This window comes from Schistocerca cancellata, chromosome 9, assembly GCF_023864275.1.
Source record: "Schistocerca cancellata isolate TAMUIC-IGC-003103 chromosome 9, iqSchCanc2.1, whole genome shotgun sequence".
Taxonomy (NCBI): domain Eukaryota; kingdom Metazoa; phylum Arthropoda; class Insecta; order Orthoptera; family Acrididae; genus Schistocerca; species Schistocerca cancellata.
In genome coordinates, this window is record NC_064634.1 from 380,728,647 (window position 1) to 380,748,584 (window position 19,938).

The window sequence follows — 19,938 nt, forward strand, 5'->3', positions numbered from 1 at the left end:
ATCATTCCAGTCTTGTCAGATACGGACGAGCATTTAGCCTCCTTTCAACAAACACTAAATCAGTCGTGTAGTCAAAATCAATAGCTGCCAACACCATGAATCCAGCAGTTGTAGAGCTATGGACTGAGAATCGCTGCTTCTTGGACTTCTCACTAGGTCGTCCGTGGACACACTGGTGTCGCTTTGACCGCCACAGATTGAAAAGCGACTCATAAAAGAATTTCACTAACATCCAAGCTGACGCTAGCTGTACGCTATGCCAGTCTCTATCAAGTGGGATACAGTGTCAGCGGTAGACAACGCATGGAAAATCGAGATCTCAACCGAACTTCCATTAACCTGTTCCTGACGGTTCGTGTTGACACTCTGCCTATAGACCCCGCCCTGAATTCAGCTGTTGTCATTCATCTATTCGTCACAGCCAGTAGGACAACACTAGACTTCCTGGAAGGACCTGTGCCCACTCTTCTTGCCACACTTTTGTCCTCAGTCCATCTCGATACGACCAGATTTGCTGTCATTCCGATACAACCTTCAGTCTGCGCCATCTTCCGTTATTGTGCTCCCATTCAGTAATGCCAATGATTCGACCTTCCTCACAGTCTAAAAGATGGCAATAAGCTGCAAGTGGACGTCTACTGCATATGCTGTGCTGCGATCTCCTGGTGTAAGATTCCAGTAAAGTTAGACACACCCGATAGCTATAATCTACGAACGCCATTCTACAAGAATGACTGTTTTCTGTGCTGAAACTAAGTTCACAAGAAGAAGAAATTTTAATCACCAGCGGGCCGGAGTGGCCGTGCGGTTCTAGGAGCTGCAGTCTGGAGCCGAGTGACCGCTACGGTCGCAGATTCGAATCCTGCTTCGGGCTTGGATGTGTGTGATGTCCTTAGGTTAGTTAGGTTTAATTAGTTCTAAGTTCTAGGCGACTGATGACCTCAGAAGTTAAGTCGCATAGTGCTCAGAGCCATTTGAACCATTTTTTAATCAACATATCCCAAAGGCATGGAAATACTGGAGTATCAGTTCAGTAGGGTTCGATGGATATGTTGATGGTGCAAAACTATCCATTCCTGTTATTGTATTAGCAATATTATGCTCAGCCACTTGCACTGGAAAATGTGCAAGTCCTTCTCGAAGACCAACGTATTCGTTTGAATCCTTGGTCTGTACATTCCCGAGCCATGTCATCCATATACCATGTTCCCAGGTTGTCCGTTACGATCCTCCGGCGTATTGCCAAACAAACTCCATCTTCAGGGTGTCCGATTATTGTAGGTATAAATGAAAGGGGCACTTAGAGAAAAATGAAACAAGCAAATAATCCTAGAAAACATTGATCAGGAAACAAATGGTTTCCCTGTTATGACGTCTGCAGAAGTGCAGTCATGTCTATGGCACAACAGTGTTAATGTGTGGGACTACCTTCCGTATGAAGTTCCTAATGGTGACAGGATGCATATGTGGTACATGCATGAAGGTGCATCGGCACACTTTCACGTGGCTGTTCGGTAATGTACAACACGAATCTTCGATAACAACAGTATTGGTCACAGATCGTCAATTCCATGGCCTCCCAGTTCTCCCGAATTGAACCCTTGGATTTTTTATGTTGGGAAATTTAAAAGCTTTGATGTATTCGAGGCCTGTTATTGGTGTCGATGAATTGTAAGAATGCATTGTGGATGGTTGTCAATGTATTTGCAATATTTTTGTGTTGTGTACCAAACGAGATGGACAACAGATACCGCGAGAGGCCGCCACCACACAGACAAAGCCACTGGCCATTTCCTCCGGTGCGTCGAACGTCCGGCGACATTGGGGGACAGCCAGTAGGGTGTACTCTAAAGTGTGGAGGACTTCACTTCTGCCTCGTAATGGTGGACATGGAAATTTTTTCGCTGACAGGCTCAAACCACGACACGCTGCAGACATTCAGGCAGTTCCGAACCGTCAATCAGACAGTTAACTTCAGCGCAACCAGTTAACTCAATACAGTACTCTGAAGTAGGGGTGGAAAAAACAGACTGGTTAAAACCGACAACGGTATTTTAGTTCTGAATAACCGGTATTTTTCGGTGCTTGTTTGGTCTCGTTCCTAACAGGTGTTTTATTTTTTACTAATAAGCGGGGAAAAAACCGAAATATCAGTTAGCCATAGCAGCAGTGCTAAAATTTTTCGCTTTTAAATAAACTTCTTTTTGAAAGAATGAGTAATTTTTTATGCTTAAAATACTCGTAGCTTTGAAATACTGTGTTATTAGAGAAAACAAAAAAAAAAACAGTCAGTGCTATTTTAATAATAATGCCGATAGTAACGAGCAAGAGAAACACAGCATAAGAATTGGTTCTGCATTGCTAAGATAATAATGTACTTGTTACCATGTGGCATGGCTTGTTAGACGATACTCGTCTATGTGCAGTGTACAAGACTTGCCCCATCTGGTCTGTATGGTAGTTTCTTTGTTAGAGATCAGTTGTATTACAGAATTGCATCATCCCTAGTATGGAAGCCTTTATGATGTACACCATCATTGACATACAACGCTCATGTGCTTTAAAAGATAAAAAACAGGGGGAGCCACAACAAACTAGCGACTTAATGTAGCGTGTTAAGTTTTAACAGTTCATTCATAGTTTACAGTAAAAATAGAAAGCAGAAGATCTGCTACCTGTTTCTACGTAGCAATGGTTTATCTGGTTGTAGCGCTTGAAAATGGACAAATTAATACGAAAAAGAGAGTTCATCAAACTCAGTTTTCACCTTTTGGTACTGACTATTCGTAATGTCCAAAATAGTGATATTACCCCCGATTAAAACACGATTTTTGAGCGGAGTTTCAGAAAATTGGTATCTATCAGAGAATACTGGTGGTTTTTTTGTAGTAATCAACCACTCATCACTTTTAGAGAAAAGCAGAAAACCGTGGCCGCACTGTTTTCTATTATCTGCCTCCTTAATTTTAATCTTTTGATCCAATGTATCTTGAAACTGAGGGACTCAAAATTTTTCAATCTCTGTTCGATTGTTACTTTCATTACACGAAATGATAGAAATAAAAAACCTAAAATCGGTTATTTCGCAAAACGGTTGTTTTGAGCGGTTTTAATAGCCCGATATAACCGAAAACCGGTTGTTTCGGCGATAACCGGCATCCCTGCTCTGAAAATTACACTCCGACATAGCAGTCGCTATTCATGGAGATCTAGGACCAGTAATAGTGTCTGCAAACATTCCTATCAGTGATACTTACAATACATACTTTGGTATGGCACCGCTAAGTTAGTTAGCTGCCACTGTATTAGGATTGTGACATCTAGTCCCATGCATCAGATTGTACCAGAGTTAAGTACCATTTTGTAAAATACTCTCAATAAATGTTATTTGTTATTTCTTATTGTAGTGGCATAACTTTGTTATGGGGCCGCTCTATCAGACAAGTGTTTAATACTTTTACCTTGCGATGGCTACCATTCTGGAACGATACCAGGGAAACAGTTTTGTGCTACCGTAGATGTTTGGGCTGAATTGATGATAGGTTTGAGTTACTACAAACACAACAGCCGCTGATTTTTGACCGTGTACGGGCATCAGTGAGGAGACATGAATGGTGACCGCGTGGAACACACAATTTGTTGAAACTTCCTGGCAGATTAAAACTGTGTGCCGGACCGAGACTCGAACTCGGGACCTTTGCATTACGAGGGCAAGTGCTCTACCAACTGAGCTACCCAAGCATGACTCACGCCCCGTCCTCACAGCTTTCCTTCTGCCAGTACCTCGTCTCCTACCTTCCAAACTTTACAGAAGCTCTCCTGCGAACCTTGCAGAACTACTACTCCTGAAAGAAAGGATATTGCGGAGACATGGCTTAGCCACAGCCTGGGGGACGTTTCCAGAATGAGATTTTCACTCTGCAGCGGAGTGTACGCTGATATGAAACTTCCTGGCAGATTAAAACTGTGTGCCGGACCGAGACTCGAACTCGGGACTTGGGTAGCCCAGTTGGTAGAGCACTTGCCAGCGAAAGGCAAAGGTCCCGAGATCGAGTCTCGGTCCGGCACACACTTTTAATCTGCCAGGAAGTTTCATATCAGCGTACACTCCGCTGCAGAGTGAAAATCTCATTCTGGAGACATAATTTGTTTGTCCTAAGGTGCATATCTGCAGCATGGATTCTCGGGATTCTCGGAAACTCTGTTATAAGTTGTGTACTCAGTCGTATTGGGGAAAAGATTAGTTTCGAGAGCTATGTTTACCAGGATTATTTGCTTGTTTCATTCTCCTCGTGGATAGCCATATGGCTACTCTGAAAATCACACCTATGTGCCTAGCAGCGGGTTCATCGAACCATCTTCACAATAATCGTCTATTATTCCACTCTCGAACAGAGCGCAGAAGACTCCTATATCTTTCCGTACGAGCTTTAATTCCCGTTGTTTCATTCTGGTTACCGTTTGTCCCTATGAAGGTCAGCATCAACAAAGAAAACAAAGAAAATAAGTCAAGTACTACGATCTGTGAAGGATAAACGCCCTCCCCTGTCGACATGTGGTGTGTATAAAATTCCATGTACCTGTGGTAAAGTTTACATTGGTACTACCAAAAGAAGCGTAAACACGCGACTGAAAGAGCATAAATGTCTTTGTCGACTTGGAAAAATAGAAAAATTAACTGTAGCGGAACATGCTCTTCAACCAGGCAACCACCAAGTGAAGTTTTCGGATACCGAAGTTTTATCTACAACGTTAAATTACTATCCACGGCTATATAGAGAAGCTATTGAAATTTATAAACATCACGATAATTTTAATAGGAAAGAGGAGGCTATGAAACTTAGCGATATATGGACAGTGGCTCTACAAAATTGCTAACAATTTTTATCTTTGACAAGGTGGTAATCGATAGTCAACCTTATCTTTGCTATGGATTATCACTGCTCATCACGTGTCACCTGAACCACGCCCCCCTTTCTCAAATATATAAGTCGCTCTCAGACACCCGACCAGTCAGTCGGCAAGACTCAGCGGAGCAGCGCCTCTGAGGAAGTCCAGCGCAGTCCTGGACGAAACGTAAGGAGCAGAAAAGTTCTTGGACCACGACCTCACATCCCGGAAAGTATATCAACAGCCACGTCAACAAAATATTTTCGCATTCGGAGGAGAATGTTGGTGATTGAAATTTCGTGAGAAGATCTCGCCGCAACGAGAATGCCTTTGTTTCAATTATGTCCATACCAAATCCTGTATGATGTCCGTGCCACTCTCTCCGCTATTCCTCTTTGTTCTCAGTGGAATCCGTTAATCCTACCTGGTAAGGATCTCACACCACGCAGCAGTCCTCCAAAGGTGGACGGTCAAGAGTAGTGTAGGTAGTCTCTTCAGCAGATCTGTTGCATCTTCTAAGTGTTCTGCCAATAAACCACAGTCTTTGGTTCGCCTTTCTCACAACATTTTCTATGACTTCTTTCGAATTGAAGTTGTTCGTAATTGCGATGCCTATTTTTTTAGTTGAATTTATGGCCTTTAGATTTTATTGACTTATCGTGTAACCGAAGCTTCACGAATTCCTTTTAGTACACATGTGGACGGCTCCATACTCGTCTGTTCGTCGCTGCCGTTTGTGACTATAATATTCGAACTCCCTGTACACTGCGCAGTCCACGTCACGGTGTGTGGCTGAGGGTCCTTTTGCTATTAATACCTTTTGCTCCCTTTACCTTCTCCATTTACGAATGGCGTTAAGGGAAGAGCGATCTTCAGTAAAGCGTACGAGCTCTAATTTGTACGAGCAGGGTGATCAGCACTGTCACGTATATGAATGTGTTTGCCCTTTGCCATTGTCACCGCGCAATTGTCCGGTGAGAGTAGCGCGGCGGACTTTCGCCGCTCGGCGCGCGGCAGACGAGAAACCCGATGTCGCGGCCACGCTGGATCCTGCAGCTGCCCCGCGTGACCCGCGAGGCGCGGCGCGAGCAGGAGCGCGCTGACCTTCTGGGAGTCGCCAGCAGCCACCAGCCACCAGCCGAGTCAACGGCGCTAAATATTCAGATGTATTCGCCGAGCGCGGCGGAGCCTTGGTGCCCGTGGCGCTGCTCGCTCGCGCCTTGGCTCTCCTGACCTACATCGCGGGTCGCTACGCCTATCGCTGCAGCCACGTGCTCTTCCAGCCGGTCCACAAACACACGGTAGCGGAGCTACCCCAGCATTATTGGTAATCCCGTCCTGGGAATATCAGTCTCCGTCCCACCCACCCTGCCCCTGATTTTTTAATGAATCGAACTACCGTGTATAAAAATACTCCGTTCTAAGAAAAGCTAGTTTTTCACGCATCTCAAAGCGTCTCACAGTTTACGATGTCATATCTCCTGAAGTATATATCGTAGAATAATACAATTTTTTTGATGCATTCAGTGGCCATACGTAGATATTGTCCGTAAAATGTGTGTGTGTGTGTGTGTGTGTGTGTGTGTGTGTGTGTGTGGTTTTTTTGGGGGGGCGGGAGGGGGAGGTGCAAGAGAAAGTTTCAAAAAGCACTAAATGATGTCTAAAGTTTGTTCGAAGTCGCAAAAATACTCTCCTTCTCAAATACTTGATTAATATAATCTACACTACTGCCCATTAAAATTGCTACACCACGAAGATATGCTACAGACGCGAAATTTAACCGACAGGGGGAAGATGCTGTGATATGCAAATGATTATCTTTTCAGAGCCTTCACACAAGGTTCTCACCGGTGGCGACACCTACAACGTGCTGACATGAGGAAAGTTTCCAACCGATTTCTCATACACAAACAGCAATTGACCGGCGTTGCCTGGTGAAACGTTATTGTGATGTCTCGTGTAAGGAGGAGAAATACCATCAGGTTCCGACTTTGATAAAGGTCGGATTGTAGCCTATCGCGATTGCGGTTTATCGTATCGCGACATTGCTGCTTGCGTTGGTCGAGATGCAATGACTATTAGCAGAACATTGAATCGGTGGGTTCAGGATGGTATTACGGAACGCCGTGCTGGATCCCAACGGCCTCGTATCACTAGTAGTCGAGATGACAGGCATCTTATCCGCATGGCTGTAACGGATCGTGCAGCCACGTCTCGATCCCTGAGACAACAGATGGGGACGTTTGCAAGACAACAACCATCTGCACGAACAGTTGGACGACGTTTGCAGCAGCATGGACTATCAGCTCGAAGACCATGGCTGCGGTTACCCTTGACTCTGCATCACAGACAGGAGCGCCTGAGATGGTGTACTCAACGACGAACCTGGGTGCACGAATGGCAAAACGTCATTTTTTCGGATGAATCCAGCTTCTGTTTACAGCATCATGATGGTCGCATCCGTGTTTGGCGACATCGCGGTGAACGCACACTGGAAGCGTGTATTCGTCATCGCAATACTGGCGTATCACCCGGCGTGATGGTATGGGGTGCCACCTCTTGTTCGCATTGACGGCACTTTGAACAGTGGACGTTACATTTCAGATGTGTTACGACCCGTGGCTCTACCCTTCATTCAATCCCTGCGAAACCCTACATTTCAGCAGGATAATGCGCGACCGCACGTTGCAGGTCCTATACGGGCCTTTCTGGATACAGTAAATGCTCGACTGTTGTCCCGGCCAGCACATTCTCCAGCTCTCTCAACAATTGAAAACGTCTGGTCAATGGTGGCCGAGCAACTGGCTCGTCACAATACGCCAGTCACTGCTCTTGATGAACTGTGGTATCGTGTCGAAGCTGCATGGGCAGCTGTACCTGTACGCGCCATCCAAGCTCTGTTTGACTCAATGCCCAGGCGTATGAAGGCCGTTATTACGGCCAGAGGTGGTTTTTCTGGGTACTGATTTCTCAGGATCTATGCACCCAAATTGCGTGAAAATGTAATCACATGTCAGTTCTAGTATAATATTTTTGTCCAGTGAATACCCGTTTATTATTTGCATTTCTTCTTGGTGTAGCAATTTTAATGGCCAGTAGTGTAGATATTCTGCTAGCCATGTGTTAACGGCGTCTCAAGGCATACACTTAGTATTTAATTTTAATACTCGAATAATTGTTTTAAAGCATCTTCGTAAGTCATACTTGTTACTGTGTAGGTTATGGCAGCATTTTAAATTTTTAAACTTAAATATTGAAATTCTAATTACGAGACTACAGTGTGTGTTATTACGAAGAACGACGCAATGCATACATGTCCGAAGCAACATTACATCGTCCTTCTTAACAACAAAAGCACTGCAATATCGTATTTATGCATCGATACAGGGCAGCGACTTTCAATTAAATGTACTCCCCTGTACGAGAATTACAAGGTATGTGCACCTATACAGGTTGTGGAACGACGACATATCAAATTTTTTGTCTCGGCGTGGGTAGTGCTCGAAAAGCCGAAGCGGTTAAGGCGACCGTTCCAGTAAAGCGGGAAATTCGGGTTCGAGTCCCGGCCCGGCACAAATTTTCTTCGATGTCGTTCTCTTATACAGCTGGTGGTTCTTCGTATTCACTATTGCTATCACATTTCATGAAAATGGTATTTTTGTTGCCACTGGAAGCCAGATAGGCAACCTTCAACTGGGACGGGGTAAGCGGGTGAAGGTTTTGGCTGTTTATGGTAGAATCGGCAAAAGAATGTCCCTGATGGCTGGTGGCAAGTTGTCACCTTTCAGTTGCAAAGCGCATCCGATTGTAGGCGAAAACATTAGTTGTCTATAGAGCTGCAGCAACAGTGAGGCTTCGCTATAGAGACATATCCAAAATAGCGTTGCGTTGTTAGTTGATGAAGACACGTGAAGAAACCCCGCCGGGCCCACTGCAGTGTCAGGAATCTTGTTCCACCAACTCTTCTGTAGTACAAGTAATACACAGGATGTTTCAAAATTACACCGGCAGACTTCGAGGGGATGTAGAAGGCCTCAATAAGGAACAAAATGAGGATAGTAACCTGCGTCCGTAAACCTCATCCAACGACGCTACAGAGCGTCGATTTTATATGAGCCGGCGCTTGTATATGTATATAAGTACAGGGTTATTCCGTGATGATATTACAGACCTTTGCAGATGATGGAGAAGGATAAATGTATCAATTCGAAGTAAGGATCCCTGGTCCAGAAACGAACGAGTCTAAATTTATAAGTGAAAATCGTTGTAATACCTCTGACAGTGGAATACGTGTATCGGTACCGTTGTTGCTAAGATTGAAGTGTGAGGAACTTTTACAGATGGTAGTATGGAACAAAACAAAAAAGAAAGTCGAGTAAACATGGGCTCTAAAATGCGTACCTTAAGAACAATGAGCACTTGTTCAACAGAGGAAATACGTTTCGCAGCAGCGAAGACGAACAAGTGCTCATAGCTCTTAAGATATGCAGGTTCAGTTGATATTTTTTCTTGTTTCGGTCCATACTACCACGTCTGAAAGTTCCTCACCCTACAATCTTAGCAACAACATTACCGGTACATGTAGTCTAATGTCAGAGGTATTACAACGATTTTCGCTTATAATTTTCGACTCGTTCGTTTCGGGACCAGGTTCCCTTACCTCAAATCTATCATCCTTGGAAGTCTGCAACATGAACACAGAATAACCGTGTGCTCATATACATATACAGCAGCCGTCAGCCGTGGCCGAACGATTCTAGGCGCTACAGTCTGGAACCGCGCGACCGCTACGGCACGGAAATTCAGCAGTGAAACCTTACAAAATTTCCGTATCACCAGTGACGACCAAGCTACATTTACGGTAATCTTCACATCTCGGGTCCCCATTATAAAAGCATTCACTCTGTCAGATGTGATGTGAGGTGGACAAATCACAGGTAGCAATGAATCCTTCCGGGAGTTTCGCTTCACTCTTTACACGTGTTTAATATATTACCATTTTACGTTACTTAATAAGAAAACGTTATGCAGCGGAAAATCAGATTAGCTCATACAAACACAATGTGATTCATAGTCCTAGCCCCAATAGTATCACCCGTAAAATAAGCACCACTGCAACTGAGCAGGACACTGGGTGCCGTTTATTACGAATACCCAGAGTAACTTTTTGTCCAGAAACAAAATAAAAAAGGTGTCAAGCAAATGGTGTTTGGATGCCAGGAGGATATTACCCATATTGATTCCCTTTTTATAACTTTGTTTTTAAATAACACCCTATATTTTTTATTCGATAATTCACTTCCTCAACCCGAGACGTGTTCAGATACGTATTACAGAGTGCATTCTCGTAAATATGACGTTGTTTAAAAGTAAAACAAAAGTGATTTTAAACATTAAATGTCGTAAGGCGCCGGCCGCGGTGGTCTAGCGGTTCTGGCGCTGCAGTCCGGAACCGCGGGACTGCTACGGTCGCAGGTTCGAATCCTGCCTCGGGCATGGGTGTGTGTGATGTCCTTAGGTTAGCTAGGTTTAAGTAGTTCTAAGTTCTAGGGGACTTATGACCTAAGATGTTGAGTCCCATAGTGCTCAGAGCCATTTGAACCATTTTTTTGTCGTAAGGCGATATCCAATGGGTGGATTCAACCGTCGGAAACGATATTCTTATATTCTTCCTCCGCATACATTTGCCCCTATGCTTGTGGATATGTGATAATTGTGTCGTACGTATGTGCAGCTGTGGAGTGTAGGTGAGTGTAATGGATGTGTGTATAGTGCAGTGCTATGTTTGTGTTGTGTGATGATAATGAGAGAAGAGATACGGTGAAAGCCGATGACGGTACGTAGCTTACTCTTACTGAATAAGACCAAGGGGGATTCCGAGCTTATTGTTCAACCGACGGACGGATAGCAATCAACAGTGTCACAAGCCTTCATTTCACGAGGCACTGCGGAGGGGTTTGGAATTTAATCTAGGACATTGGCGCAAAGACTGGTAATCGGGAACTTTATACCACCACCTCCCGTCCTCTTGTCGGACAGCTACAGGCAACTTACCTCCCCAGCACGGCACGCCTTATCAAACTCAGCTACGGAGGAGGGTTGTAAAATTGATTGTGAGTCTTCTGTACTACCACACAGTGCAGATAACGAGGGTACGGCATTGGCCCCTTACGTAGCTTGCAGTCATCCGTAATCTGTCGCCCAGCGTAAAGCCCCAAACGACTCTTGTGTATAAGAAGGGCAAAAGAACGGACAAGCAGAATTACAGACCAATCTCAATTACATCAGTTCGAATATAATAAATTTTCTTGAGACTGAGAAGCTTATATCCGCGAATCATTGTGGTTGCAGAAACTTGCCCTTTTCTCGCATGATATAGTGCGAACTATGGATGAAGGGCAACAGCCACATTCCATATTTCTAGATCTCCGGAAAGCTTTGACCCGATGATCCATTTCAGGGTGTTAAAGAAGGCAAGAGTTTTTATCAGAGACGAAGGTATCGTCAGGAGTGCCCCAAGAAAGTGTGACAGGACGGCTGTTGTTCTCTATAAACATAAATGAGTTGGCTAGCAGGCTGGGCAGCAGTCTGTGACTGTTTGCTGATGAAGCTGTAGCAGACGGTAAGGTGTCGAAGATGAGTGACTGTAGGAGGATACAAGATGACTCAGAAAAAATTTCTATTGGTATGATGACTGACAGCTGGCGCTAAATGTACAAAAATCTATGTTAATGCGAATGAGTAGGAAAAACAAACCTGTAGTGTTCGGATACAGCATTAGCAGTGCGCTGCTTGGTACAGTCACGTCGTTTAAATATCTGGGCGTAATGCTGCAAAGCAATATGAAATGGAACGAGCATGTGAGGATTGTGGTAGGAAAGGCGAATCGTAGACTTCGGTTTACTGGGAGAATATTGGGAAGTGTGGCTCATCTGTAAAGTAGACCGCATATACGACGGTACTGCGACCAATTCTTGAGTGATTCTCGAGTTTTGGGAGCCGTATCAGGTCGGATTAAAGGAAGACATCGAAGCAATTCAGAGACGGGCTGCTAGATTTGTTATTGATAAGTTCGAAAAACACGCAAGTTTTATGGAGATGTTTCGGGAACTCAAGTGGGAAACCGTGAAGGGAAGACGACATTCATCTCGAGGATCACTATCGAAAAAATATCGAGAAAGAAGATGACTGCAGAACGATTCTGTTTCCTCCAGCACACATTGCGCGTAAGGGCCACGAAGTTAAGGTACGACAAATTAGGACTCACAAGGAGGTATATAGACAGTCGTTTTTCCCTTTTTCTGTTTGCGAATGGAACAGAAAAGGAAATGACTAGTAGTGGTACGGGGTACCCTCCGCAACGCGCCGTAATGTGGATTGTGGAGTATCGATGTAGATGTAGAAGTAACATGCATCGTCTAGTTGCTGGAGATGACTGGGTGTTTGTGCTGTCTTCATCATTTCATCATCAGAAACAACAGCGTAGCTATACATCGGTAACTTAAAGAGAACCACCACAACTGCTACAGTAGTGAAATATCTTAACATTAACGGAATACTGGGACAACTAGAATGTGAAGAACTGCGCACACTGGGCGACAAAAAAGCTTTCAAAGTAGGCATTCCGTTTGAAAAGCTACAAATCACACAAGAACCAGAATTCTGCCAGAAAACAAAAAAGTACGTCGATTTCGTTTCCCAAGACGATCAATGGAAGAGGGAGCAGAGCTCAACTAAACTAAGAAGAAAACCAGAAGAGCAAGAAATAAAAGCAGTCTTGTGGAATACAGAGGGAGTAAAAAGTGCTCTTAACCTAACACCAACAGACATTCTGCAAAACTCTGATCTTGCAATTCTAACAGAAACCTTCCTGATAGACAGCTGGCAACATAAAGATTTCTATAATTATCACCTAATGGCAAAGAAGGGAGAAAGAGGACGACCCATGGGAGGAATATATATCCTACTGAAACCCTGGATGACGCCCACCAAAAAAATCATAAAACAAGAAAATACTATGCTAGTAGAAGCGGCAAACATAAATATAATTGCAGCCTATTTTAATTCGCACACAAATGCTGTAGAAATAATTGAGGAAATAGTCACATTCATCAAACAATGCGACAGCAAACCCACCATTATTGCAGGCGATCTCAACTGCAGAATAGACACAGAAAACTATAAAACAAAACTAGTCGTTGAAACCCTAGAAGAAGATAGTTTCACTCTACTTAACGATAGACAGATACCTACATACAAATGCCACGATGGGAAGAGCACCATTGATATCGCATTAACAAGAGGAGACATAGAAGGAAGTATTCAACCAATATGGCATGACTCCAAAACTCCTATACGAAAGCACATTCCAATGAAGACAAAAAATAAATATCGTCACGGCACCGCCAGCAAGAAAGACCCACCAAATCACACAAAGAAAAATTGATATAGAAAAATTAACAAACCAGCAAGAACCATTAACACAAATAGACACTTTCATAGAGGAAGGAGACCTTGAAAAAGCAACAGACCAAATAGAAGACCTCCTAAAAAATTCAGTGATACAAACAATCCCCAAAACAAGGACGGCCAAAAGATGATTCGATGCTGAATGCTACAGCAAAAGGAACACTATTCTAAGAACCCTCCACAGACTAAGAAACCAGCATGACGAGGAAACAGGCAAACTGTACGCAGAAGAGAGGAGAATCTACAAAAAACTAATACAAGAGAAGAAAAAAGAATACATAGAAAGAGGGGCAAAAGGAGAAGCGGATGAAGCAGAGAAAGACCCATACATAGCAGCAAGACCAAGAAAAATGGCTCATACACCAAATACAGACCTGAAGGAATGGGAAGACCACTTCAGTAAGATACTGAACAAACGAGGAATCAAAACACCCCCAAAGAAAGAGAAACAACATCAAACTAAGGAAAAAGACAATACATGGGAACCCCTGAATGAAGAAGACGTGAAAGAAGCAATAAAAGCACTGAAGAACAAGAAAGCAGCAGGACCTGATAATATATATAATGAACATATAAAAGATGCAAAAGAGGCCCTCCAACACATATGGACCAAACTGTTTAACAAATGCCTGGAACTTGGAAGAATTCCGACACAATGGAGACACTCGACAGTAAAAGTTCTCTACAAAAGTAGAGGAGACCCAATGGACCCAAACAAGTACAGAGGCATAGCCCTGGAAAATACTCAATTCAAGATGTTTTCAAAGATAATAACACAAAAAATCCAAGCCTCTGTGGACAGTCATCTCCCAAAACGACAAATAGCTTTCAGATCTGGAAGATCAACACTTACAGCAGTCAGGCTTCTTCTAAACAACATCGATGAAGCGCTACAAAAGAAACAAATGTTCTACACAGTGTTCATAGACTTTACCAAAGCCTTTGACCTATTGGAAAAAGAGCTCATAGTCCGAAAACTGGAAAACACAATGGGAGAAGATAGCGTATGGGCAGGAATAATCAAGTCAATCCTCGAATACAACTTAATTACAATATCAGACAACCTCTCTTTCTCGAGCCCCATTCTGCAATCGAACGGTGTCTTACAGGGTGACCCAATGAGCCCTTTGCTGTACATTCTTGCCACTGAAGAAGTACTTCGAATTGGAGAAAATGAAGGAGATGTGTATGTATATGCATACGCTGACGATATAGCCGTAGGTTCAACAGACATACAGAAGCTGCAGAGAACCATTGAGAAAATAGACAGATGGTGCAGTGAACACAAACTACACATAAACATAACAAAGACAGAAATGGTAATTTTCAGAAAAGGAGGCAAAACACCCAAGAATGCGGAAATCAGTATCAGAGGACAAAAAATAAAAACCTCATCAAACTTTAAATACCTAGGAGTGACATTGCAACCAACAGCCAAATGCTTCACAAAACTTACAACAGAACGTGCAGCCCAAGCAATAATAGCAATACAGGACATCAAAAACATCCGCCTACTCAGTCTAGAAACAGCCATGAAATTATTCAACACAAAAATCTTGCCAATCCTGGCCTATGGGATGGAGGTGATATGGGACCACCTGACAGAAAAAAATCTAGAAACACTAGAAAAGGTAAAATCGACCTATCTAAAAAGAGCACTAGGTCTCTCAAAGATAACAAGATCTAGACTAGTGTACCTGCTAGTGAGAGAGACATTCCTAATTGAAGACATCAGACTTCGATATATGATGCCACACACCAGGGTTTCCAGAAAGCAACTGAAGATCATGGAGGACAAACGGGAAAAAATATGGCCGGAGTTCTATGGCACCGAAGCAATGACGAACCGCTCATGGACAGCACCAAACTTCGAACAGCGACATGTCGTAACGAGACTTTCTATTCACGGCTTTCACCATCTAATCTGCAAAAACAAAACTTATCACGACCCAACCGCAACATGTGTATGTGAACTGTGTAACGAAGCCTGTGAACGATATCACATAGAACTGTGCAGTAAAAGAGTGAAATCGATAAATGAATATGCAAAAATGTAAAATGTAAATGTAAAATGTTAAGCATAGTAACTGTATATGGCTATTTGGCTGCAATTTTATTAAATAAAAATTTCATCATCATTCATGAAAGTTGCGAGATTGGGCTGAGCAAAGGTTGGGAATTTGTATGGGTGCTGATAACCGCGCAGTTGAGCGCCCCACAAACCAATCATCATCATCATCATTTAGTTGCTGGACTTCATAGTAAACAAATTCAAACACAAGGAAAACGCACGCCATTTACTCAGCCAACTATCTTCAATCAAAGGTTTGTGGGAGTGAGATATACACCAATGAAGAGAAGTTTGAAATGCTACTTGTACATGGACAATGCAAGCTAGCAGAACAGTAATTCCAATAACATTTTTTATTTACAAAACGAGTATATGCAGCGCAGTACTGCTGCACATTTAAACGATATGTTGTGTACATTAAAGGCAGTCTAAGATTAGATAACTTTTCTTGTAATGTGAGACTATAGCTGCTCAGACACGGAAACTCTACAGAGGACGATATTCTGACAAGACTTTACCTCCGTGACAGATGTTTTCTCGTCTTCTTGTGACGATTGAGGAAAACGGGAAGTTTAACACAAGGCACCTATTCATTTGAATTGTAGGCTGTGATATGTTTTTGAACAAGTCTTAGGAGAAGAAGTGGATTATCAGATTTAAACGATAGGACGCTGTTTAAAAGAAGACCTACTGCTCTTCATATCTTAGTAATGACCAAAGTTACAAGGAAGGCGGTCATGCTGTTAATGTCGAAACCCTCCTTTGGTCGTCCCTACTTACGTTTTCCGTGGTTTGTAACGAGAGGCGGAAGCTCAACAAGAAACATTCAGTTATAACATGATCCCTGTCCAATTGGCGGGGAAGGAAATTTCATTTTTCTTAACATCCCGTGAACACAGAACTAATAAGGGACTGAGCACTAGCTCACTTGTACAACAGTAGGGAAAGGTGTCGGACCTGGTTTTATCGAATGTATTATCCCGTATTTCACCTTAAGCAATTTAGGAAAATCGCAGAAAATCCAAACCTGGGATAATTCCACAGGAATTTGAAGCTGGCTTTTAGCAAATGCGAGCCAATCCCATCACCTTGTGATAGGTAAAGTGATAAGGAGTATTCTTTTTCCCAAAGTTATGATAAACATGCCTTTCGAGCCTACACTAAATCGGTAGTTTCTCATTCTCTCATGAACGAACAGTATAATATCATTTGATTCAACATTATGCAACAACACGATAAAGAAATTGTTTCAAGAAGTGTAATTGCTTTAAGTTTGTAATTTCTTTTAATCGAGTGAAGCGACGAAAAATGTTCTGGATGATAACTTGGGATTTTAATAAGCTCTTTTGCAGGTAACTGTTAACAAAGTTTTGTTTTTAGTTTCGTGGTATTCACTTCGAAGACTGGTTCGATGCAGCTTTCCATGCTGCTAACAAAGTATAAGAGCCTTATTTTGAAAAATAAGTTCGATTTTAGAAACCCTCGTATGCTTTCGATGTATCTCCATATGAAGAGTAAACTATCGTCCTAATACTGTCCTTTCACTTTTGTGATAATTCTTTACAGCTCTTAACACTCAGTCGTAGAGCAATGTTTGACGGAATTGCGAGCAGGACAAATATATCTGCCTTACGACCCTTGAATTACTTCAAAGACCTACAAATTGAAGAGTGGTACCAATAAGTACTGTACTTCTATTGCAAGTGGCTCTCAGCAGTGCTTCCTGTTGTTGATCTCAGCAGAATGAGAACTCCAGTCCGTTGTTTCGTCTCACCCGGCTCATCGAATCGGATTAGTCCTCCTCCAACATGCAACGTGGAAGCCGTTACAGTTCTTCTTGTATCCCGCATTTCACTCATTAAGTATGAGAAGCAGAAACAGGTAACAGAAAAAAAACACACAAAATGTTGAACCAGTTAGAGTACTTGATGAACACGGATACCTGTAATAAACGTACTTAAAATCACGTTCGTACTCCAATAAACCGGTTTATGCAAATGTTCTTCGAAATACATGAGGCTGTTTTCATAATCTCTGTATGAGTCATGTTCTGAGGTTACGATGTAGGCTATCAGCAGAATCAAGATAGCGTCAGTTCCGGGACAACGCCAGCCAAGGTCAGGTCTCGACCGCGCTCCCTATACGCGAGCTCATAAATCACCGTTCCCGTAATGGCGTCTTGTAAATTATTTGTAATTAAATACTAATAAGTATTCGCTCCATGTGTCGTATTATATTCAAAAGCATAAATCAATAAAAAGTAATTGGCGGGTACCTAAATTCACTGTACTACACAGTAACTACCGCGGTCAGGATGTTAATTTGTTGAAGACGCCTACAATTGCGCCTGCAGTCCGCAGCCCGCAGAAACCGTGTTCTTCTGTGACAGCGTTTTCTAATTCGTGCGGTTTAATACTAAATTGTATGGTGGCAATAAAACTAGACTTCTCTTTGATGAGGACATACGGCGCACGAAAAAGACATTTATAGTTTCCTTAGAAATAATACTCATCTGTCGGTGGTCACAAGGTATTAAAACAGTAACAACTAAACATGAGTTATATTTGCTTCATAAAAGAAAATTTTATCTGCTTTTTCCATGCGTTATCGCCCAGTTAAAAAAAAAATGGCAATAAGCACTACGGGACTTAACATCTGAGGTCATCAATCCCCTAGACTTAGAACTGCTTAAACCTAACTAACCTAAGGACATCACACACATCCATGCCCGAGGCAGGGTTCGAACCTGCGACCGTAGCAGCCGCGTGGTTCGGGACTGAAGCGTCTAGAACCGCTCGGCCACAGCGGCTGGCCAGAGCGCAGTTTTAGGGTTCATTCATCATGGATATTCTTCCATTGTTTCTATGACCAAAACCGCTTTCTGACGCTACAATGTAATCTAAATCTAAGGGGAAACATTTCTACTGCGTCGTCTATGTATGTATCATGCGAACTTAATTCTCTGAATTTTAGTTTGTGTTCTTGTCTTGTGTTTCTGAGACCGATCTGAATAACAGTCCCGGAACTCGTATAAACACAAACGGTAATCCCTTCAAACAGCACATTATTGCCAACCGATGTACCAGACCAACGCTCGTTAATACGACAGGCAGTTTAGATCTAAAACCGATTCTCTTTTCCCAGCTGTAAGTTAGCGCTCAACTGCTATATATAGTGAAACAGATCGTGTAGTAACCTTCTAATGGAAAAAATGAGCATCTGAAGAACCCCCTAAAACTAAATTTAGAAACTGGGAAACAAAATTATACAGTAATATTTAATAAGTTCCTAAATCTCACAGAAGTTCGGCGAATGGTCTCAGAACCTAAAGAAAGCAACAGCTACAAATAAAATACCTGTACTGGCCTCGAAAGTAATCACAGTGAGCTACAACACACATCTGACTCCGGTTGTAAAGCTGTTGGAAACAGTCAGCAAACGCTTCTCGTCAAATCGCTCGAAGAGCCGTCCTCACGCGTTGTCGGACATCCGCAGTATGTAGACCTGTTGCTACCATTACGGTACGGAGGTCAGGCGACAGTCAGTGGCACGGTTTTCATCGTCTTACCCCATCTCCCTCGGATAGAAATTAGCGATTGATTACGCCCTTGCTGATGGAAAAAGGCGATCAACATTAATAATTTATCCACTTTATTGGCGGTTAAGCTCCGAGGCTGCGGATTATATTATTCCAGGAAAGAGAGCAACCAGACACTTTTTTATGTATTTCTATTTACGCTAATACGCGTTTCGGGTTTTAACCTAGCTTCAGTTAGCGTAATACATATTGAAATCTTCAGTCAGTACATCGTTACGACACTGACAACAAACTGGATAAAATAAAAATAATATAGTATGTTTTACAAAAAAAAAAAAAAAGACACCGGACGAACAGTCCTTGAAGGTCCAATTGTACTGACCGGCCACCGTGTCATCCTCAGCGCTTAGGCGTCGCCGGATATGGATACGGTGGTGCATGTGGGCAACATATCGTTTTCCCGACAGTTATCAATTTTCGTGACCGGAACAATTTTCATCAAAGAATTAAAATTACATATTTGACTCGCAGTTTGAATCACATTTATAAATAATAAAGGAAAAACGAGGAAGAGTTCACAGGCTCGCCCTACAAAGTTTCTGGCTATATGGGCAAGTTCTGGAAATTCCTCAAACAAGTTTTGTTGGATGACTCTGGTCCTTTAGGATATCATTAGGAAATGCATATATGTGGGAACAAATTTTAATTTCTTCAGGAAAGCTCATTCATTTTCGTTTGTTGTCCAGCCGCAGTACACTCCCGCAAAAAAGTTAGCACATTCATTTAGAGGCTTCCAGTTCACTCAAGATTTATTGTTGCAATAGTGAATACCGAGTACATGAAATGATAACATTAACAGATCAACAGCAGAGACGGTTCTGAATTATCAGACATCAACCCATGCTGAAACACCGGTATTAGTACATGGTGCAGCTTCCATGGGCGACAATGCAGGCGCTATCTCTGGCTT

At 42.7% G+C, this 19,938-nt stretch overlaps 1 protein-coding gene and 1 non-coding gene across 4 annotated transcripts in view; one reads left to right on the forward strand and one right to left on the reverse strand.

The window, feature by feature from the left end:
* The window catches only part of LOC126100957 (protein spaetzle 5), a 335,947-nt gene that overhangs the window by 42,456 nt on the left and 273,553 nt on the right, over positions 1-19,938 (forward strand). The gene's annotated exons all lie outside the window — the stretch shown is intronic.
* Trnat-cgu (transfer RNA threonine (anticodon CGU)) lies at positions 3,668-3,742 on the reverse strand. Its single transcript has one exon. It is a non-coding gene; the product is annotated as a tRNA-Thr (tRNA).